General features: G+C 44.0%; 1 protein-coding gene across 2 annotated transcripts in view; it reads left to right on the forward strand.

Moving 5' to 3' along the window:
- The window catches only part of LOC118659311 (zinc finger protein 709-like), a 34,041-nt gene that overhangs the window by 3,700 nt on the left and 6,466 nt on the right, over positions 1-23,875 (forward strand). The window contains exon 1 of one of the 2 annotated variants that reach the window (XM_036315590.1): positions 9,286-9,776. The exons of the other annotated variant lie outside the window; for it this stretch is intronic. The gene's annotated coding sequence lies outside the window, so the exon portion shown is untranslated. Of the gene's footprint in view, positions 1-9,285; positions 9,777-23,875 lie in introns of those variants that run through there. 2 annotated transcript variants of the gene reach the window in all.

Raw genomic sequence — 23,875 nt, forward strand, 5'->3', positions numbered from 1 at the left:
CACATCCATAAGCGACACACTCAAGTGGCAGAGTGAGTGAGCACCAAAGCCTCACTGAAGCAGTCCTGCCCCATTAGGGTGTCTGCTGCATAGCAGTTCTTCCATTGCAGATACAGCTGGTTCTAACAGCCAATTGGCCAGGAGGTCAATTGCTCCCAGTGATAGCAATAGCAATCAAGGATTAACTACAATAAGACTGTGAACCCATCCCACAAAGGAGTGCACCAAGAGTGTCCACCTCAGGTGATTGGGGATGCTGAGCCAATGGGCATTATAGGACACCTACCACACAAGGCCACTATCAACACAAGGAAGCAGCCAAAATGCAGAAAGAAAGAAATGTCACAAAATAAATAAATGGAGGAAAGTAAACTACTGGGTATATAGTTCAAAACCATGGTTCTAAGGTTCCTCAAGATTCTTCTAGAAACCTCTGAGGAACTGTGTTCTATTATAGTTTCTACGCATTATATAGTCATTGTGTCTATTTTCTCTACCATATTATAGATGAAGGAAATGATCCTCACTTGAGGTAGTAATAGCTATCATGTAATGTGTTCTCTCCAAGTTCCAGGCACTGTTTTTAAAAATTGGCATATATATATCCCAGTCAGTGTAGCTCAGTGGTTGAATGTCAACCTACATACCAGGAGGTCATGGTTGGACTCCTCCTCAGGGCATATGCCCTCTTTGGCGTCTTGATCCCCAGGATGCATCCGATCAATCATTCTCTCTTATCATTGATGTTTCTATGTCTCTCTTCCTCTCCCTATTTGAAATCTACAAAAATATATTTAAAAGATATAAGAGAGCCCTACCCAGTTTGGCTCAATGATTAGAGTGTCAGCCTACAGAACAAACGGTCCCTGATTTGATTCCAGTCAAGGGCACATACCTTGGTTGCAGACTCCTCTTTGGCAGGGCTCATGCAGGAGGCAACCAATCAATGTGTTTCTCTCACATTGATGTTATGTCTTTCCCCCTCTCTTCCATTCTCTAAAAAAATCAGTGGAAAAATAAGAAAATAAAAAAGGTTAGTTTGGTATTTCTTCTTTTTGTCCTATGGCCCCCCATGGGAAGCATTGAATGAATGTGCCTCACCTATATTCTACCTTAACAGAAAAGTGCCTTTCAGTGACCCAAAGAGGTTTACTCCATTTTCTTGTCAATAAATGTTTCTGTAATATTTCAATTGCAGTTGGCATTCAGTATTATTTTAATCAATAAATATTTGTTTTCTATTTGTAAGTTTGTAAAGTGCACTGTAGAGTCCAGTGTGAGTTATTTTCATCTATATCCTTGTCACTGCTTTTGGCTGGGTTTGGACTATGAAGTTTGCATTAAGAGGAGAATACCTGTGATAGGACAATAAGATCTAGAGTCAGAGATGACCCTGACTGTTAGGTCAATGTGAGGAATGTTGTGAACTACATTTTGCACAATCTGGTGCTTCTATGGTTCTGTGTTAGAAATCACCGAGGCCTCACTTCCATGTAACTTGAATGCAGAGGTGAAATAGGATTAGATTGGTTTTGAATCCTCTTGTATAAAGGAGATGGCCAGAAGCATAGAGCTTTTGTGTACATTTGCTTTGAGTTTGTTTTCCTCAGTCTTTGCCCAGCCAGCCAAGAATATCCTCAAAACCACCAGCGACTGCTTCACTTCCCTTGATGTTGGGTGTAAGCTTTACAGATGTTCACAATTCAACATTATAGACCCAGCATAGGTTGGCTTTTCCTGCAAGCCCATAGGTGTCCACCAGGCAACAAACATAGACGGTCATGGTTGAGGCTGTTTTCTGAAGGGTATGCTCTGTTCTCTAGATTGCATTTGCATTAGATCTAATTTGACTAGTAATCATCCTATCCTGTTGGTTCTACTACTGACTGTGATTCAGATGCCACTGTGACAGCTGCAATGGTGCAGTGCCATGGAGCCCTGTGACAGTTTGTTCTTGTACCACCCTCTGCAGTGAGGGCTCTGAGCCAGTCCTTCCATGTGAGAATCAGCACTTTCTTCATTTCAGAGACTCTTCATGGTGCTGTCACTCAGAGCTGAGCCTAATCTCTCAATGTTTTCAGTTATCTTGGGTTGTATGTGATTAAGGTTATGTGCATTTTTTCTCTCTAATCAATGCTTCTGTACATTTTAAAGAAATATGAACTGTTGTCCAATCACTCTTATGCTGGTAGCTACTGCATTTTATTGTTTCCTGAGATATGTTTAAATGTCCCAATGTAATTATGTATTTTCAGATCAACATCTAATCTTTTTCATTTAATCATACAATCTGAGTTACAGTTATCACGTGTGTATAAATTCAGACATGTTTTCTCAAGGAAAATATTTTTTTTATATTTATTTGATACAGACTGCTTTCTTATTTGTTCAAAATATTAAAAACTTCCATCCTGTTTTTTTGTTTGTTTTTACTTTGTTATTGTATTTTGCCTTGTGATAGATCGTTTGTTTACTATTCAGGGAAGCCAGACATTTTTCTGCATTGGATTCTGTGATATTCTTTAGAAACCTGTTCTCATCAGGAATACAGACATGAATGCCTTTTTTGTGTGTGTCTTGATTCATTGTGGTCATGGAGTAGCTCTGTGTGATGATGGACATGTGTGACCTTTTCTTTTCAACCGTGTATGTCTAGGGCTGGCGGGGAGTGCAAGGCCTGCAACTCCTCTGGAACAGCTTTTGCCTTTCTTGTTATCTGAACACTGAAATATTTCCTAGAGGGTATTGGGTGCATTTCCAAAAAGTTTATATATATATTTTAATTATTTACTCCTTGAAAAGTTATCTCCTCTATGGGTCAACTGGAGTTCATAAATTTAGGAATATTGTCAAAGAATACAAACCAAGCAAGAAGACAAAGTCAGGGTCTCTTCCAAAGAAGCTGTTCTTAGTGACAGAGTATGACTTACTTTTACAGTTTATTTTTAAGTATATTTTTATTGATTTCAGAGAGGAAGGGAGTGAGTGAGAGAGATTGAAACATCAATGATGAGAGAGAATCATTGATTGGTTGCGTCCTGCCCACCCCCTATTGGGGATCAAGCCTGCAACCAGGGCATTTGCCCTCAACTGGAATCTTACCCAGGACCCTTTAATCGGCAGGCCAACACTCTCTCTACTGATCCAAACCAGCTAGAACTCTCTTACTTTTTTCTTTTTTAATATAATTGATTTGAGAAAGAGAGAGACAGAAATATCAATCATTCTATTTATTTATATTCATTGGTTTATTTTTGTGTGTGACCTGGGATTTATCCTACTATCGGCATATTGGGATGATGCTCTATTCATTCGAGCTTCCCAGCCAGGTTGAAAAACAACATGGTGATCCACTACATGACATTTTGGAAAAGGCAAAGGATTGGCCTGGCTGGTGTTGCTCAATGGGTAGGCGTCAACCTATAAACCAGGAGGCCATGGTTCAATTTCCGGTCAGGACACACACCTGGGTTGCAGACTTGATTTCCAGTAGGGGGTGTGCAGGAGGCAGCTAATCAATGATTGTCATCATTGAGGTTTCTATATCTCCATTTCCCTTCTCTTAAGTCAAAAAAAATATTTCAATAAGAAAAGAATAGGTAAAGGTTTAGAGGGGCAGTTCTCAACCTGTGGGTCGCGACCCCTTTGGGGCTTGAATGACCCTTTCACAGGGGTCGTCTAACACTATCGGAAAACATATACTTACATACTGTTTTTGTGATTAACCACTACGCTTTACTTGTGTTCAATTTGTAACAATGAAATTGGGGGTCACCACAACATGAGGAGTTGGCAGCTGAGTGAGGACATGTGACTCTTTGTTATCCTCCCTGAGCTTCCAGTGGGGAAGCAAAGTGACGAAGGGCCCGTGCTTTGTCTCAATTGAGATGATCCTGTAATCTTTGAGGTTTATTCTATTAATGGTATGTTACATTAATTCATTTTCAGATGCAAAACCAACCCTTCTTTCCTGGGTTAAATCTCACTTGGTCATGGTGTATAGGTCATGTTAGATATTGCTCAGTTCATTTTGTTCGTATTTTGGTAAGGCTTTTGCATGTATATAAAAAGTGTTCTCTGATCCTAGTTGGTTTGGCTCAGTAGTTAGTATGTCTGCCTGTGGACTGAAGGGTCCCAGTTTCGATTATTTTTCTTTTTTTGAAGTATATTTTATTGATTTTAGAGAGGAAGGAAAGGGAGATAGAATCATCAATGATGAGAGAGAATCATTGATTGGCTGCCTCCTGTACACCCCCCTACTGGGGATTGAGATTGCAACCCCGGCATGTGCCCTGGGTCGGAATCAAACCTGGGACCTTTCAGTCCACAGGCCGACACTCTATCCATTGACCAAAACCAGCTAGGACCCAGGTTTGATTCTAATCAAGGACACATGTCTGGATTGTGGGCTCAGTTCCCAGTTGAGGGTGTACAAGAGATAGCTGATCAGTTATTCTCTCTCATCATTGATGTTTCTATCTCTCTCTCCCTCTCCCTTCTCTGAAATGAATTTAAAAAAACTGGTCTCTGTGTATTATATTATAATGTACTAGCGGCCCAGTGCATGGAGTTCATGCAAGGGTCTTGACCCTTGCAGCCCCGGCTACGTCTGGAAGGTCGTTTTTCCACCCAGTCTAATTAGCTTATTATGCTTTTATTATAGATTATCTAGAGAAAAATTACTATGTACTAGAGGCCCGGTGCACAAAATTTGTGAACCTGGGGGGGGGGAGGGCGGTGTGTGTGTGTCCCTCAGCCCGTCCTGCGCCCTCTCACAATTCGGGAGCCCTCAGGGGATGTCTCCCTGCTGTGGAGGTGGGAGAGGCTCCTGCCACCACTGCTGGGCTCACCAGCCATGAGCCCAGCTTCTGGCTGAGCAGCACTCCACCTGTGGGAGCACACTGACCACCAGGGAGCAGCTTCTGCATTGAGTGTCTCCCCCTGGTTATCAGTGCATGTCATAAAGACCGGCTGTTCCCTGTTTGGTCTATTTGCATATTAGCCTTTTATTATATAGGATAGTGTGTATCTATATGCATCTGTGTATGTATGTATGTATGTAGAATGTGGTGTATTTAGTATATTTTATAATGTTGGTAATATATAGTACAGTAAGATATCTTAGCATATATTTTGGATCATTAGAAAAGTTATATAATAAACATATAATTTATTTTACAGGGTTTCGTATAGCATAATTTTACAGAATAGTATTGCAGTCTTCTCAGCCTACAGTGTAGTGGGTGTCATTTCCATGTCTGTGCACAGAAATATTAACAACCCTATTACATCCTCCCATGAAGCACAGGGACACCTCGCTGTCTTGATACTACAACCTCGGGTTCCCTCACCCCTGTTTTTCTCTCTACTTCTGAGTGCAACTGAAGTGTCATTGTGTTTCAGAAACTTGCACTAATTTTTCTGGCTATGATGGAAATGAAGCCCTGCGGTTTCATTTGTCCCCCGTGCAGAGATGTGTGGCATTCCCTTCTTTTTGAGTAATTATGAGTAAAGTTATTCCAGAGTGCTTTATCCCAAAGGGTGATCTTCGATTAGGAGTTGTTGCTCTTGGTGCTAGACAGCCAGACCATTGGCAATGGCCTAAAAATTGTAAAAATGTGCAGATGAGGTCAACTATTTGCCAAGGCATCCTGTGGCATGATTGCCTGGAGGGTGACTAATCTTGCTGTTCATTGGGTCCCATTTCAGAGCAGGGATGGCTGGGTTAGGGTCAGTCGCAGCAGCTCTCCAGGGATCTCTTCTCCATCACGTCTGCTGGTGGCACAGAATCATGGACATGATAATTAGAGCAGGATTTGTTTTTAAATGAACGAGAGAGGAAAAGCATATTTCAAAACATCTGTGGAGAGAGAACAGTATACTTTACATGGTGTCCTTTTGCATGAACACTGAAAAGATTGAAAAGAAATAAACTCTATTGCTCTCTATAAGGAAACTAGCCCCCTTTGTTCAAGGATAAGCTAGAAGTGTTTCCTCAGGCACACTTTTCAATCTCAGCTTTAGTTTTTGACACTTGATCTTAAAATAAACAATTGATGATGGAAAATGTTGTATTACCCATACTGTACTTCTGATTTATGGGTTAACATTCAACCACTGAACCATGCCAGCTGGGCCACTCCTGAGTTTTAAGTGGCAGTTTTTAAAAAAATATATACATATTTTATTCGTTTTTTACAGAGAGGAAGGGAGAGGGATAGAGAGTTAGAAACATCCATGAGAGAGAAACATCGATCAGCTGCCTCCTGCACACCCCCCACTTGGGATGTGCCCACAACCAAGGCACATGCCCTTGACCAGAATCGAACCTGGGACCCTTCAGTCCACAGGCCGACGCTCCATCCACTGAGCCTAACTGGTCAGGGTTAAGTGGCAGTTTTAATAAATAAAGGAATTTCTATACCAGGGTGGTCTTGGGTGGACAGAAGAGGAGTAAACCTCCACTCTGCCCACCAGATAATTCAAAGTTTACCTAATCGCCTTCACTGGGTCATGTACACAGTTCAGGTGGGGTCAGCAACACATTGGTCTCTCAAAGCTGTGTCCTTTAAATGGCTTTAGTTCTCCATCCATGGGCAGAACATATATCCCAAGGACAAGGGTGGGAGGAAGGAATCTCATCGCCCAGCTCATGGGTTGACCAGCTGTCACGTTATCTCAGTGACCCTCCCACAGAGCAGCTGCTTGAACCTTGTGTAACGCTTTCCATTAGAGCCATATGCCAAGGCTACGGGGGAAATCTCTCTGTACATACAAGGAACTCCTTGTGCCTTTTCAGTGGAGCTCTTTGACTGAAAAGACCATCTTGTAGGGTGAGTCTTGTGACCTCATGGTTTCCATGGTGCAGGTGGATGCAGCAGCACTAAGTCTATTCTGGCCCTTGTGTTTGCCAGGTGAGCAGCATGAATTGGCCTCAGCAAAGCGACCAGCTTTGATGTGAGAAGTGGAGCATTCTCTACCCAGATGGGGTCACAGCTGGAACTATACGATTCCCACAGGTGCAAGTACCAGCAGGGTGTGGAAGGGCAGGGATGGGATGTAATTTCTGCAGCAGCAGGTTCCTGAAGTTCAGCCATGTGAGAGAAGAGACCAAACATGGGCATCTTCCCCAGTGAACTCGAATTCTTAGTAGGAGGTCATTTATTTGAGGTTGAGATGAGAGCAAAAACAAAACAAAAAACCAGAGGTATTCCAAACTAGAAAATCAGAATGATTTCTAGAAAAAATGCCCCGAGACTATTGTTTTTGAGATAGCTGTGAAAAGGAAGGTGAAAAAAAGGTGATGAAATGCAAGTATATTCTCCATCTCAGTTCTTCATGGTGAATACCCACAGACCTTTTTTTCCTGCTGTGTATGGTGATTGATGCTGCTCCTCCCCGTGTGGTCCTCCTGGTAAGCTGAGTCCTGGGTGAAACGTGTGCCCTCCTTTTCTCTCTCCGTTGAGGTCACCTGTGGTTCTGTGGCTCTGCCCTCAGGCTGCCTGTGTCAGATGGCCTCCAGGTTCTTCTGTGTCCCAGGCTTGATGGGGTTATTGCTGCAGTTTGGGTGGGGCTGTTTGAGCATTTCCTCAGGGACTGGAGAGAGGCAATGGTCAGAGCCAGAAAGCTGTGCATTCTCTATGGAGAGGATGCCTGGCAGGGAGTGCTTCCATCATGGTTAGAATGAATGTTATGCTAGTATCACAGACTCACCAATCAGGGGGATTATTATTGAGATTGGGGATGAAAAGAGTCCACATGCTAACCTGCCACGTTCAGGGAAGGCCTGTGTGTGATGGCCTTGCAAATTAAAAGACCTAAAATAACCACAAGAGATGGTCTGAAATGAAAATATTTTAACTAGAGGCAGTTTATGATAGGTAGTCATGTTCCAGAGTAGAATCTCCCTAACAAACGCAGTCTTTCCTTTCCCTATGCTTGTCCATTGTCTTTCCCATATATGGTTACATATCTTGGCATTGTCAGGGTAACTCCCCCTATTTCGGACCTTTCAGTGCTCAACCAATGCAGAAGAAATGAGACCATATCTCCTCTCATTGTTATTATGTTAATCATTAACTATTACCTACTTTGTACCCACCTATGTAAAATATATATGTATGTCTATCATTTTACTTTTCATCGTACCCCCCGGGTACCCTGCTTTACTTTCTTCCAGCTCCCTAATCTATCACCAGTGGATTTCATGTAACCCACTTGAGTCTTCTCTTTTGATTGTAATGTATAAAATAAAGCACCAAACTGCCATACTCCGGACATTATCTCAATTCATTGACACTTTGCTTCCTGACATGAACTCATAAAAATACTCTATAGTATTTACATTTATGGGAACCAATTTTCAGTTAAATTTCATTATTGCTGGATTAAACCGTGGAACGGTGGTGGCAGCAGGAATGGCACCAGGTGTCTGATTGCGCTCAGACCAAATGTGAGTTCAGCAGCCTGGGTATTTGGGTTTTGGTAGAAAAGAATTCAGAGCAAGACCCAAATTGTAAGAGAACATTTACTGTTAAATTACAGGGGTGTGAGAAGTAATTCTTGGAAGAAATGGGCTTAGAAAATGAGTTAAGGAGGTAACGAAGCGCCCTTAGAGCTTGGGAGTGCAAGCTAATGGTAACCTGCCTGGGGGAGGAGGAGAAGGGGATGGAGGGAAAGGTACAGGTGTGCTCCAGGGAGGGAGAGCACACTGGGTCCTCCTTCCTAAAGGCTTTAAGGGTGGAGATTTCAGGGGAGGTCCCAGGGGAAGAGCTGAATGGAATATTCTGTAGCTTTCCAGGTGTGTCCATTCAGGGATGTGGCCTCCACTGATGGATTGGCCGGCACTAGGACAGGGGTCATTATTCAATGTAGCTGGTCCTGATGTCAGCCCTGGCATTGCTGCTTATCTGGGCCTGGGGCTAAATACAATGAGACATAGATGTTATCTCTAGGGAGGAAGATCAGGGGGTTCAAACCGCAGGACCAGAGATCTGCTAGAGGAGGAAAAGTCACCCTGGGGACAAGGCCCCACCCTACAATTGGTTGCCCATTGCTAGGTACCTGGGCTCTCCACCCTGGTGACCTCTGTCCCTGGCCCATCTCCTTGCTCTGGGTAGGTCTGTGGAACTGCCCACAAAACAACCACAAGTAATGGGTGGCTCATGTCCTCAGAGGAGCGTGACTGAATCACCTGTGGGAACACATGTTTTCATGTGAAACACATTTTCTAAAGTTAACCATTCTAAATGCACAGAAGTCACTTTTCGTGCTGGAAATGATGGCTTGTTTCTGGATTCAATGATCTTTTTGGGGAATCTGGCTGTAGTTCTGGAAGGATATCACCCTAAGGCATCCCTGCTCCCTGAGCCTGTGCACCTTTTTGTAAATCCACACACGTCAGACTCCAGCTGTCAACAAAGATGAAAATGGAGCCAGATTCCTTAGGTGCCTTTTCAGTGTGTGTGTTTGCAAGGAAGGACCACTCTTCCCTGGGGACTCTCAGCGCTGCCTCTCAATGCAAAGGTCCCTGGGCAGGGATCTGGCTGCTTTGGGCTCAGGCCTGTGCACCTCAGGGGCTAGGGGGCGAAGTCGTGCAAAGCGTGCGTCCTATGAGTAGAGGTGGGAGCGGACAGGTAGGACTACTTTCTGCCACTACGGCTGTTCCTTTGCTTCAGCTGCATTGGGGTCTCATCTCCCTTGTTCTGTCCTCATCTGCGATCTGTAAGGCGGTGGGAGCTGCAGGCGGGACTCGGGAGGCCCAGGAACCAGAAATGGTGAGTGTGCGGCCGGGCGCGGGGACCGGGAGGAGGGGCGGGTGGAGCCGCGGTGGCGGGACCGTCTCTCCACGGTCAGGTCCGGAGCCTGCGGACCCGAGGCGCCGGGGGCTCCGCTGAAACTGCAGGCCCCTCGGGCTCGCAGGGTGGGGCCCAGCCGGGAGCCGGGCGTCCAGTGTGTCCCCGCGGCAGGGCCTTGGGCTGCGGAGCGCGTCTGGGCAGCTCTGCACCCTCATCCCCGCGGCTCCGCAGTCGGTGCGGGGACCACGGGGAGGGTCATGGGGACAATGGTGACTCGGTCCCCGCGGTTCGTGCATGGGAGGAGCTGTGGTCTGTGGGGCCCCCTGTCCCTCCTTTCTCCCCAGAAGGATCCCATTTTCTCCTGAGTTTAGATGTTTGTGGAGCAGGCTCTCAAGTCCACCCCCTGTCCCCCAGGCCTAGCTCTGCAGCAAATGCCTGCACTTCCAGGCTCTCCCCCGAATCCTAACCGCCATCTTCCTTCTCTGAGTCACAGCATCTTTATCAGCTATTTGTTTTGTGGTGCTTTTGAAACGGTTAAAAACAAAATTCAGCTGAATAATTTGGAAGGTCTGACTGGCTTGATTCCCCATTCCCTAATCCGGCCGCATCTCCTCTAGTAAATAGAATCTGAGGGTCTGTACAACAGGCAGAAAGGAAGTGGCTTTGAGAGGTTATTATTGAAAGAAAAGAGGGGATTGCTTCAGGCAGGGTCACCCTTCCTTAGGGGAAGGAACAGCAGGAGTCTTTAGACAGATTAGTGTGGAACAGCGAGTTGCAGTGACTGGGTTAAAATTTTAGTCCTGGGAGAGGTGAAACTGCAGTTACCTACAGTCCTGCACCCCTGAACCTGGGGAGGACATCTGGAGGCAGTTTTGTTGTTTTCAGTTCTCTTACAAACCTGCAGGGTGTAGCCTGCTACACACCTAGGCCATATGGTGTAGCCTGTGGGTCCTAGGCAACAAACCTGTACAACATGCTACTGTACTGAATGCTGTAGGCAATTGTGATGCAGTGGTAGGAAGCAGTTATGAAAAGGTGCAGTAAAAATGTGGTGTGCAAGGTAGGAAATGGTACATCCGTGTGGGCACTGACCCTGAATGGGCTGCAGGACTGGAGGCTGCTCTGCAGGAGTCAGTGATCGGTGAGTGAATATGAAGGCCTAGGACGTTACTGTGCACGACTGTAGACTTTATCACACTGTACACTTAGGCCAGGAAATTCACAAAAAACAGATTCATCAAGCCCAGGAGGCAATGATGCAATCAAAAGGCACAGTCAACACCAGACCTCTGAGGCTGCTGCCCGCATAAACAGCATACTGCTTCACAGCAAAGTTTTCTGTCACTAAGTAGAAAGCACACAAAGATAAAGAGGATAGTATAGCAAATACATAAACCAATTTCTCATCATCAAGTATTCTATGTAGTGACTGTAACTGTATGTGCTGGACTTTCATAGGACTGGCAGCATAGGAAGCTTGTTTACACCAGCATTATCATAAACATCTGAGTAATGCATTTCCCTATGACATTGTAATGGGTATGACATCACTAGGTGAGTGCTATTTTTCAAATCCACTGTAATCTTTTTTCTAGAAGGGATTTTATTATTGTTTATTTCTTTTTTAAAAAGTAGTTTATTGATTTTAGAATAGAAGGGAGAGGGAGAGCTAGATAGAAGTATCAATGATAAGAGAGAATCATGGATTGGCTGCCTCCTGCATGCCTCACATTGGGGATTGAGGCCACAACCCGGGCATGTGCCCTGACTGGGAATCGAATCCTGACCTCCTGGTTAATAGGTTGACACTCAACCACTGAGCCACGCGGGCTGGGCTCCTTGTTAAATTTTTATATGGAAGATCTATCCAGTGAAGTCAGTGGGGTGTTGAAGTCTCGTTCTATGACTGTATTATTGTCAATATCTTTTTTAAGTCCTCCAGAAGTATTTTTATGTTTTTAGGTGCTCCTATATTGGGTGCATATATGTTTAACAGGGTTATATGCCCTTTTTGGACCGATCCCTTTGGTATTGTGCAGTGACATTTGTTGTCTCTTGTGATGGCCTTCATTTTTAAGTATTTTGTTGGATAGGGTTATTGCTACTTCAGCATTTTTCTTTTCCATTCGCATGGAAAAATTTATTCCATTCCTTCACTCTCATCCTGTGTGTGTCTTTTGTTCTGAGGTGGGTCTCTTGTAGATAGCATATAGTTGTGTCATGTTTTTGTATCCATTCTGCTACCCTATGCCTTTTGATTGGAGCATTTAATCAATTTACATTTGGGGTTATTATTGCTAGGTAGCTATTTATTGCCATTTTCATTCTGTATGCCTAGGTTTCTCTCTCTGTTTCTTCTTCTCATTTACAGGAGTCTCTTTAGCAATTTTTTAAAATTTAAATTCTTTATTGTTCAAAATATTACATATATCTCCTTTTTCCCTCATTGAACTTTTCCTCGCTACTCCCACCCCCAGCACATGCCCCCACCCTCCTCCTTTTTGTGCCCATTACCTATGCTTCTATGCATGCATACAAGTCCTTTGCTTGATCTTTTATGCCCCACCCACCTTTCCTCTGAGGTTTGCCGGTCTGTTTGATGCTTCTATGTCTATGGATCTATTTTTGTTCTCCAAATGGCTTATTTTGCTTAGTATCATGCTCTCCAGGTCCATCCATACTGTTGCAAATGGTAAGAATTCTTTCATTTTTACAGCAGCGTAGTATTTCATCATATAGATGTGCCACTTTTTTTAATCCACTCATTTGCTGATGGGCACTTAGGCTGTTTCAAATTCTTAGCTATTGTAAATTTTGCTGCTATGAACATAGAGGTGCATATATTCTTTCTGATTGGTGTTTCTGATTTTTTGGTACATATTCCTAGAAGTGCAATTACTGGGTCAAACAGTTCTATTTTTAATATTTTGAGGAAACTCCATCTTGTTTTCCACAGTCGTTGCACCAGTCTGCATTCCCACCAGCAGTGCCCCAGGGTTCCTTTTGTCTACATCCTAGCCAGCACTTGTCATTTATTGATTTATTGATGATAGCCATTCTCACAGGTGTGAGATGGTACCTCATTGTCATTTTGATTTTCATCTTTCAGATGATTAGTCACTTTGATCATGGTTTCATATGTCTCTGGGCCTTCTGTAGGTCTACTTTGGAAAAGTGTCTGTTTAGGCCTTTTGCCCTTTTAGCATTTCTAGTAATGCTGGCTTGATGGTGATGTACACCTTAGCCTTTTTTTTTTCTTTCTTTTTTTTTGGTCTGGTAATCTCTTTATTTGACCGTCTGTTTTGAATGATAGACTTGCTGGATATGGTATTCTTGGTTTCAGATCCTTGATTTTCATTACCTTGAGTACTTCATGCCATTCCCTTCTGAGGGGGTATAGTTTCTGATGAGAAATCAGGTGTCTGCTTCATGGGAACTGTTAACTCCTTTTTAGTTAACAGTTTACTTTTGCTGCCTTTTAGATTCTCTCTTTGTCTTTAATTTTTGGCATTTTAATTATGAGGTGTCTGTGTCACAGTCTGTTTGGGTTCTTTTTCTTTGGGGTGCTCGGTGCCTCTTAAACTTGTGTGACTTTTTCCTTTACCAGGTGAGGGAAGTTTTCTGCCATTATGTCTTCAAACAAGCTCCCTATCCATTTCTCCCTTTCTGCCCCTTTGGCACACCTGGTATTTTACTATTGTTATATTTCATGTTGTACCACAGCTCCCTTAAGGTATTATTCTGTTTGTTTGTTTTTATTGGTTTTTCTTTTTGGTTCTCTGATTGAGTGATATTTTCAATTCTGTCTTCTAATTCACTGATTTGATCCTCAGTTTCTCCTAATCTGCAGTGTATTCCTTCCAATGTGTAGTTTATTAGTGTTATGTAATTATTTATTTCCAACTGTTCTTTTTTCATAGTTGCTATATCTTTTTTCATGCTGTTGATCATCTTTGACATCATACTCTGAACTTTGTTACAGATAAATTTCTTATCTCTGCTTCATTTCTCTCTTTTTTCTTGAGAATTCACTTATTTCATTTGAGGGTTGTTTCTTTGTCTCCTCATTTTGGCTATCTGTTTGGGTTTGTGACTATGTACCAGGTAGATCAGTGGTCAGCAAACTGCGGCTCACAAGCCACATGTGCTCTTTGGCCCCTTGAGTGTGGCTCTTCCACAAAATACCACGTGCAGGTGCGAATGTACAGTGTGATTGAAACTTCATTTCCCATGTGCAGAAGTCAGTATTTTGTGGAAGAGCCACACTCAAGCGGCCAAAGAGCTGCATGTGGCTTTTGAGCCACAGTTTGCCAACCACTGAGGTAGATCCTCTATGCCTCTGAAACTCTAGTGCAGGACAGTGTCAAACACTGTTTCTAACTAATTAGATCAGGCAAAGACTCAAAGTCTCCAGAGACTGCCTCTACCTACACACTGATATGATTCTGACTTGAATTGTTCCCCCAGGCAATGGTCCTGAGTTGTGGGGAGAGTATTCTTCAACAGGGTGGGGCAATGTCTTCTGCCTGGAGGCAAATTGTTATTTTTTTAGTCTCCCAAGTGGCCTCAGGGCAAGGTGTTTTCCAATAAGGTCAACTGCCTTCCCCGCAGGCAAGGCAAATGTCTATGTGGGAAAGATGCCCTCTACTGCGTGAGGAAATGACTCAGCCCAGGAAACTGGGGGTGTATGCCTTGTGAGCTCTACCTTCTGAGTCCCCAATCCTGGCTTCTGCTCACAGAGCGTCAGTGCACTCCACTCTCCCTCTGCCAGAGCACAAGGTGGGTGGTTCCACTGAGAATTTTGTGTGTTACCACTTCAGAGTGTGGCTTAATTTTCAGCCATCACTCCCTGGCAGACAGCAACTCTGTTGATTTTCACAGTCAGATATTATGTGGGTACCCTCCTCAGTTGTGCTCTCTGCTGGGGTGCCCAACTTGGGGATTAGATCCCAGAGTTCTCTGTGGCCCCCCCACCTCCCCCTCCCCCTCCACAGCTGAGATATGTCTCCAGAACTTCAGTTGCTGTCTTTGTGTGCCTCACCAGTCCTTTGCACTTCTGCCCCACCTACCAGTCTCTATGGGGTCTCCACTTTTGGTCCTCGGGTATCAGGGTTCTCTCCAGCAAGTCTTCCATTGATTATTCAGGAAGTTTTTCTATATATTAGTTGCTCTTCAAGTTTGTCCTGGGACCATGTCTGTGCAACATCAACTTACTAGTACTCTGTCACCATTTTTAATCTTACCAATTTGTATTTCTTAATTCCTTCTCCATTTCACCCATCCCCCAAACCTATTCCCTTCTGGCAACCATCAGTCTGATCTCTGAGTCTTTCTATTTTGTTTGTGCATTGATTTTTTTCTTTAGATTTCATATATAATTGGAATCATATGGTAATTATCTTTCTGTCTGACTTATTTCACTGAGTTTAACCTCTAAGTCCATCCATGCTGTTGCAAAGGTAAGGTTTCATTTTTCTTTTTTTAAAATATATTTTATTGATTTTTTACAGAGAGGAAGGGAGAGAGATAGTTAGAAACATCGATGAGAGAGAAACATTGATCAGCTGCCTCCTGCACATCTCCTATTGGGGATGTGCCCGCAACCCAGGTACATGCCCTTGACCGGAATCGAACCTGGACCTTTCAGTCCACAGGCCGACGCTCTATCCACTGAGCCAAACTGGTTCCGGCAAGGTTTCATTTTTTATTATGGCCAAGTAATATTCCATTGTATATATCTACCACTTCTTCTTTTTTTAAAATATATTTTTATTGCTTTTAGAGAGGAAGGGAGAGGGATAGAGAGATAGAAACATCAATGATGAGAGAGAATCATTGATCGGCTGCCTCTTGCACGCCCCCTACTGGGGATCTAGCCTGCAACCCAGGCATTTGCCCTTGGCCGGAGCCGAACCTGGGACCCCTCAGTCCACAGGCCGACGCTTCATCCACTGAGCCAAACCGGCTAGGGCGTACCACTTCTTCTTTATCCATTTGTCCATTGATAGACTCTTGGGTTGCTTCCATGTGTCGGCTATTATAAATAATGCTGCAATGAACATATATTCATTTGAATTAGTGTTTTGGATTTCTTCAGATATACACCCAGAAGTAGAATTGCTGGTTCATAAGGCAGTTCCATTTTTAATTTTGGGGGGAACCTCCATACTGTTTTTCTATAGTAGTTGCAGCAATCTTCATTCTCACCAATAGTGCATAAAGTTTCCCTTTTCTCCACATCCTTACCAGCACTGATTGTTTGTTGATTTATTGATGATAGCCATTCTGACAGGTGTGAGTTCATAGCTCATTGTGTTTTTTTCCTTGTATTCCTCAACCAAGGATTTGTTTATTGATGAGAGAGAGAGAGAAAGAGAGAGAAAGGAAGAGAGAAAGAGAGAAATTTGTTGACTACTGTACCATCAACTGGGGATCCAACCCACAACCAGGATATGTTCCCTGACTAGAATTGAACCTGCACTCTTTGGGGAATTATGCTCCAACCAATGGAAAAAGTTGTCATTCCAATTTGTATTTTTCTGATGAATAGTGACACTGAACATCTTTTCATATGTCTGTTGGCCATCTGTAATGTACGTCCTCTTTGGAGATTCAGGTCCTCTGCCCATCTTTTTATTTTATTTTAAAAAATATATATTTTATTGATTTTTTACAGAGAGGAAGGGAGAGGGATAGAGAGTTAGAAACATTGATGAAAGAGAAACATTGATCAGATGCCTCCTGCACACCTCCTACTGGGGATATGCCCGCAACCAAGGTACATGCCCTTGACCGGAATCGAACCTGGGACCTTTCAGTCTGCAGGCCAACACTCTAGCCCAGCCGTGGGCAAACTACGGCCCGCGGGCCAGATCTGGCCAGTTTGAAATGAATAAAACTATTGAAAAAAAAGACCGTACCCTTTTATGTAATGATGTTTACTTTGAATTTATATTAGTTCACACAAACACTCCATCCATGCTTTTGTTCCGGCCCTCCGGTCCAGTTTAAGAACCCATTGTGGCCCTCGAGTCAAAAAGTTTGCCCACCCCTGCTCTAGCCACTGAGCCAAACCAGTTAGGGCTGCCCATCTTTTTAATTGGATTGTTTGTTTTGTTGGTGTTGACTTATATGAATTCTTTATAACTTTTGGATATTAACCCCTTGTCAGATTTACTAGAGGCCCGGTGCACAAAATTTGTGCATGGTGTGGGGGGGTCCTGCACCCTCTCCAATCTGGGACCCCTCAGAGGATATCCTACTGCTGGTTTAGACCGGATCCTGGGTATCGGGTTTAAACCAGCAGTCATACATCCCTCTCATCATCCAGGACCACTGGCTCTGAAATGCTCACCTTCCTGCCTGCCTGCCTCATTGCCCCTAACTGCCACCCCTGCTGACCTGGTCACCCCAACCCCCTCCCCCATAGCCCCCAGTCGACTTGGTCGCCCCAAACTGCCCCTCCCTGATGGCCTGGTTGCCCCTTACTGTCCCCTCTGCCTGCTTGGTTGCCCCCAACTGCCCCCTCCTGCAGGCCTGGTTTCCCCTAACTGCCCGCCGCTGGCCTGGTCACCCCTTACTGCCCCCTCTGCCAGCCTGGTCACCCCCAACCCCCCCCCCCTTCCGCCAGCCTGGTCGCCCCTCACTGACCCCCTCTGCCAACCTGGTCATCCCTCACTGCCCCACCCCTACCACCGGGTTGCCCACAACTGTCCCCCCTGTGGACCTGGTTGCCCCACACAGCCTGCTGCTCGGTCGTTTGGTCGCCCCTCACTAACACCCTGCCGGCCTGGTCGCCCCATGCAGTCTTAGGTTTTCAATTAATAAAAATGTATGCAATCATTGCAACTTAAAATGAAGTATAAAAATATTTTCAAGTGTCCCCAATACAAGTGCCTCTCAGAGAAATAACACATTTTTTTGTTACATTGCATATATTAAATTATTGTTCGGCTTGTTTCTTCCCAGTGTGGATAGGAATATTACAAGGTCTATTATTTTGAGTGAGTCAAATGGATTTTTAGAGCTTACACTGGAAGTGTTGAAGTATGATTAATAGTTTATAAAACAAATTCTTGCCATGGGAACAATAATTCATTGGCATCTTTTTTTGAAATGCAATAATAGATACTTGTGGATTTTCTTGTTGAGCTAGCAAAGTGCCTTACCATTTTAATCCCTTCTTTACACATGAACACTGGGTTTAAGCCTGTTTGCTGAGTGTTCCAACACAGGCTTTGTGTCGCTTGAAACATCAGTGGTGGCCCAGAGCAACCTCAGGGGGGAGCAGAAGTCTGAGGCCAGGTGCTTTAAGCTAAGGAAGCCGCCCAAGCCCTTGAGCCTGCCGAAGGAAGTACTTGAAGGCCCACTGACCCTCCTGGGGAGCCTCTCCCTGCAGGTGTCCTACCTGCTCACACCCTCCATGGAGGGAGCCTTTACAGTGAGAGAAGCTACCGCCCTGGAGAGCTGGGGAAGCAAGTGCCCCTGCGGGAGGGGGTGATGCCCCTTCTGAGGTTTTAGTTGTGGTCCCCCTGGGCCTGTTTATAGGCATCGATTGAAGTTTTGCATCAGGGTGTGGGTGCACATTGAGAAAATCTGGGAAAGTCAGGAGTGTGTGTCCTGGGTTAGGGACTGTGACATTGGGAGTTCATTTGGGTCAGAACCTTACACTGAATCCAACTGAGCACCCCTCACTGTGAGCTGAAGCCTGAGAGAGGGAGCACGTCTGTTGGCGGAGGCATGGTGGAAACAGCACCTCATGTTAGACCCATGGGGTTGAACCGGATCTGCGTTCAGCAACATAGGTGCTTGAATTCTGGATGGGAATGAATTCAGAGCCAAGACTCAAACTATAAGAGAACATTTATTTGGGAAATCACAGAGGTAGAAGAAGTAATTTTTAGAAGGCATGGGTTTAGGAAACAAGTTACAGAGGTAATGGGCGGGCCCTTGGCTCTTAGAAGTGAGAAAGGTAGCTGTTACATGCCTGGGGGGATGGGTGGGTGAAGAGAGGTTGGGACATGCTCCCAGGAAGGAGAGCGAGCTGGGTTCTCTGTCCTAAGGTTTTAAGGGTGGAGATTTTAAGGGAGGTCCTGGGGAAAATCTCAGTAGAATATTCAGCAGCTTTCCAGATGTGTCCCTTCATGGTCTGGGTCTCCACTGATTGATTGGTTGTAGCCTGGGCCTAGGTCATCATTCAGTGCAGCTGGTCCTCAGGTCAGCCCTGGCATCGCTTTTCTGGTTTTGCTGCTTTTCTGGGCCTGCAGCTAAAAAAGAAGTGTGGCCTAGAGGTTATTTCTAGGGGGAACAGGTCCGGGGTCTAAACTGCATGGCCAGCAATATGCTACAGGATGAAAGGTCTCCTGGGGATGAGGTCCCAGCCTTCAGTTGTCTGTTGCTGGGCATGACCCTCTGCCCCTGGCCCATTCCCCTTGCTCTGCTCATGTCTGTCTAACTGCCCAGCACATTTCCATTATTCCCCAGGGAGAGGGGAGTATTGGAGCTCCCAGACTTCATTCCTGGGGTGGCTGCTCAGGTGTCCCTCCTCTGCTTCCCCAGGGACTGTAACACTCCAGGGGTTCTGTCTCGGCCGGGAGAGTGAAGAATGTGGAACCTTCTGAAAGTGGCTTTCCTCTGTCCTGTGGGAAGAAGGCTGCTCATCTGAGCTGAATCCAATGGATGTGTTTCTTTCCTTCAGATCCTTTATCCACTGACTAGGGAAGCCCTTTCACTCTAGTTTCCCTGAGAATGAAAATGTCAGTTGTTTGCAAGAGAGCCCTATCTGGTTTGGCTCAGTGGATGGAGCCTCGGCCTGCGGGCTGGGGGGGGGGGTTCCAGGTCCAGTCTGGGGCATGTGCCTTGGCTGCGGGTCGATGTTTCTCTCTCATCGATGTCTCTGATTCTCTATCCCTCTCCCTTCCTCTCTGTAAAAAATGAATAAAATATATTTAAAAAAGAATTACAAGAGAGAAAGATACAAGATGAAAAAAAGCAAGGACATTTGTGAAAGCAAATAATTTGTGTTTTTTTCCCTCTTTTATTCAAGACAAACTCTAGATGTAAAATGAATATATTTAGGATTTCAGGCACTTCTTCTTTTTTTTTAATCTTCATCCGAGGGATGAGGGATGTGACACACCACCATCACTCTCATCCACACCTCTGCAGGTGAACATAACACTTGAACTTGCTGCCAGGAACAGCACATCCCAACATTACCAGCTGCGTGGGTCTGTCTTCTGTTTCTCAGCCTTGCTCACCTGCGGCTGCCAGGCAGATGGTGCTGGAACTGTGCTGCCCCATGTGGCATTGCTGAGCCTGTTGTGCCTCACTTCTATGTACCAGAGCGGGCAGTTTCATGCATCTCAAGGCAATTGGCAGGCAGAGTATGGTATTGGGACCTCTTGAAAGTGGTCCTGGAATCATTTGCTCTGGCTCTGCCAGTTAAATAAATGTGTGACCGTCAAGGGGAGAAAAAAATAGGAGACATATATAATACTCTTTGTAACACTTTAAGCAATAAAACAATTAAAAATAAATAAATAAATAAATAGATAGATAGATAGATAGATAGATAGATAAATGTGTGACCAACTATAGCAGGCTAATTTTTTTTTTTAATATTTTATTGATTTTTTACAGAGAGGAAGGGAGAGAGATAGAGAGCTAGAAACATCGAAGAGAGAGAAACATCGATCAGCTGCCTCCTGCACACCTCCTACTGGGGATGTGCCCGCAACCCAGGTACATGCCCTTGACCGGAATCGAACCCGGGACCCTTCAGTCCGCAGGCCGATGCTCTATCCACTGAGCCAAACCGGTTTCGGCAGCAGGCTAATTTTTAAGTTGATGATATTGTATGGCCCATGAATGACGTTATAACTATCCAGATGGCCCTTGGCACAAAGAAGGTTCCCAACCCGAGCTCTGTAGAAAAAATAATGAGGGCTCAACCAGGAGCTCGTCTTATTCCTTCCTCTCCCTGGACCTAAGACAAGAGAGGTTTTTCTATTTTGTCATTGCTCTACTGCAGTGGTCGGCAAACCGCGACTCGCGAGCCACATGTGGCTCTTTGGCCCCTTGAGTGTGGCTCTTCCACAAAATACCACGTGCGGGCGCGCACATACAGTGCGATTGAAACTTCGTGGCCCGTGCGCAGAAGTCCATTTCGGCCTGGGCGAGTCTATTTTGAAGAAGTGGGGGGTGTCGGTCAGTCGGTGGGGCGAGGGGAGACACGGCGCAGGCGGGCCACAGGATACGCAGTGCGGGGGAGGCGCGCGATTCCTGCAGGAGGTGAGTGAGCCAGTTAGCAGTCTCTTTGTGCAGTGGTTAGTGCTAGTCGCGTCTGCAAATCGCGCGCGGGTGACAAAAGTACCTACTAGAAGCATAAAGTTATCTGTATTTTTCCAACCAGCTGCAAATCCTACAGGTATTTTTGTCAACAGTTTAAGAATTGTAATTCTTTTGTGTTGGTGGCTTTATTATTATAAAACGAAACATTTTTTTAGGTGCCCTGTTTGAGATGGCTACAAAGAAGAAGCAAAGAAAAACAGAAAACGAAAACCGTGAATTTAAAGTTGAATGTACCTACCTATATAGTTTCAGTTTAAAAAATTTGGCTCTCAAAAGAAATTTCAATCGTGTACTATTGATATTTGGCTCTGTTGACTAATGAGTTTGCTGACCACTGCTTTACTGAATAGATCATTGGTTTTTCTGGCATTGCAAGTGGTGAGTGGGAACCTTTTCTCTGTCCCCTACACATAGACATCAGTGGGTATGATGTCTCTCTGGGAGCAGCATTAGGGGAATTATGCTGTTGGGCAGGTCCTATGCCTGGGATAGACTGTCCTGCTGCTGGAACTCACAGGAGAGCTCAGAAATGAGACCAGTTGGGAGAAGAGCCTCTAAAGTAGCATCAAGTTCTTGGAGAAAATCACTTTTGTAAGTTTTATATTTTCAGATTGAAAAAATTGCTTAACCTATTGGGATGACATTGGCTAGGAAAATTATATAAGATTCAAGTGTACAATTCTATAACACGTCATGTGTACATTGTATTGTGTGTTCCCTACCCAAAGTCTCCTTCCATCACTATTTAATCCTCCCCTTTCCCCCCTTCTACCTCTGCACACCCCCCTTTCCCTCTGGTAATCCCCATGCTGTTGCCAGAGTCTGTGTTGCTTAATCCCTCCCCCTGTTTTCATCCAGTCTCCCTTCTGACAGCTGTCAGTCTGTTCTCTATATCTGAGTCTTTTTATACTTTGTTAGCTTTTTTTCTTCCTTAGATTCCACAGGTAAATGAAATCAAGTGATATTTGTGTTTTTCTTGCTGGTTTATTCACTTAGCATAATGCTCTCCGGGTCCATCCGTGCTGTCACAGAGGATAAGATTTCCTTCATTTTTATGGCTGAGTAATACTCAACTGAGTTGGACCACGGCTTTTTTATCCACTCGCCTACTGATGGGCACTTGAGCTTCTTCCAAATCCGGGCTCTTGTAGATAATGCTGCAATGCACGCAGGGGGGCCTATTTTCTTTTGAATTAGTGCTTTGAATTTCTTCGGTATAATCCCAGAAGTGAAGTCACTGGGTCAGGAGCCAGTTGTATTTTTAAGTTTAGAGGAAACTGCATGGTGACACTTGTCATTTGGGCCTTTATTTGATGATAGCCATTCTGACCGGTGTGAGGTGATTTTTCAGTGTGGTTTTAATTTGCATTTTTCATATGTGTATTGGCCATCTGTATGTCCTCTTTGGGGAAGTATCTATCCATGTCCTTTGCCCTTTTTTAAAAAAATATATAAGCTATTTTCTTTGTTGTTTTTTATTTCATATTTTTAAATCCGCACCGGCAGGTATGTTTTTTACTGATTTTGGAGAGATAGCTAGGGTGGGAGAGAGAGAGAGAAAAAAACATATGTTGGTTGACTCCTATTCACACCTCAATTGTGAATCAAACACAAAACTGGGGCATGTACCCTAATCGGGAACTGAGCCCACCACCTTTTTAAAATTATTTTTTTGGTGTTGGGTTGTATAAATTCTTTATAAATTTTGGGTAATAGCCCCTTACCAGGGGTGTCATTGGTGAATACGTTCTCCCACTGAGTTGTCTGCCTTTTTATTTTGTTGATGGTTTCCTTTTAGTTTGATGCAGTCTCATTTGTTTATTTTTTCTTTTTTTCCTCTTTCCCGTGGAGGCATATCAGAAGAAGTATTGCTAGGAGAAATGTCCACGATTTTATTGCCAGTTTTTTCGGCTAGGATTTTTATGGTTTTGAGTCTTACATTTAAGTCTTTTATTCTTGTGTGTGGTGTAAGATGCTGTTCTAGTTTCTTCTTCTTCTTCTTCTTCTTCTTCTTCTTCTTCTTCTTCTTCTTCTTCTTCTTCTTCTTCTTCTTCTTCTTCTTCTTCTTCTTCTTCTTCTCCTCCTCCTCCTCCTCCTCCTCCTCCTCCTCCTCCTCCTTTTTTGCATTTTCTTAGCATCATTTATTGAATATACTATCTTTACTTTATTGTGTATTCTTGCCTCCTTTGTCAAATATTCCATGACCATAAAGGCATGGGTTTATTTCTGTGCTCTCTGTTCCGTTCCAATGATTTATATACTGTTGTTATGCCTGGACTATACTGTTTTGATTACTATAGCCTTGTAGTACAGTTGGATATTAGATAGTCTGATTCATCCACATTTGTTCTTCCTCATGATTGCTGTTGCTATTCAGGGTGTTTTGTCGTTCCATATAAATTTGTTGAATATTTGTACTAGTTATGTGAGATACACCATTGGTATCTCAATAGGAATTGCATTAAATCTATAGATTGCTTTGTGTAGTATGGACGTTTTAATGATTTTCATTTTTCCTATCCATAAACACCATATATGCTGCTGCTTATAGTTTACATTATAATTACAGTTTACATTTAATTTTATTTTGTATTAGTTTCAGGTGTGGAACATAGTGTTTAGACAAATTTTACAGTTCTCTGCCTGATATTTTCAGTACCCCCAAGACCCCTTATGTATATTGGAATCATGTGCCACTTCAACATAAAAATATTGCAGATTTCAAT

The sequence above is a fragment of the Myotis myotis genome, unplaced genomic scaffold (genome assembly GCF_014108235.1).
Source record: "Myotis myotis isolate mMyoMyo1 unplaced genomic scaffold, mMyoMyo1.p scaffold_m19_p_6, whole genome shotgun sequence".
Lineage (NCBI taxonomy): Eukaryota > Metazoa > Chordata > Mammalia > Chiroptera > Vespertilionidae > Myotis > Myotis myotis.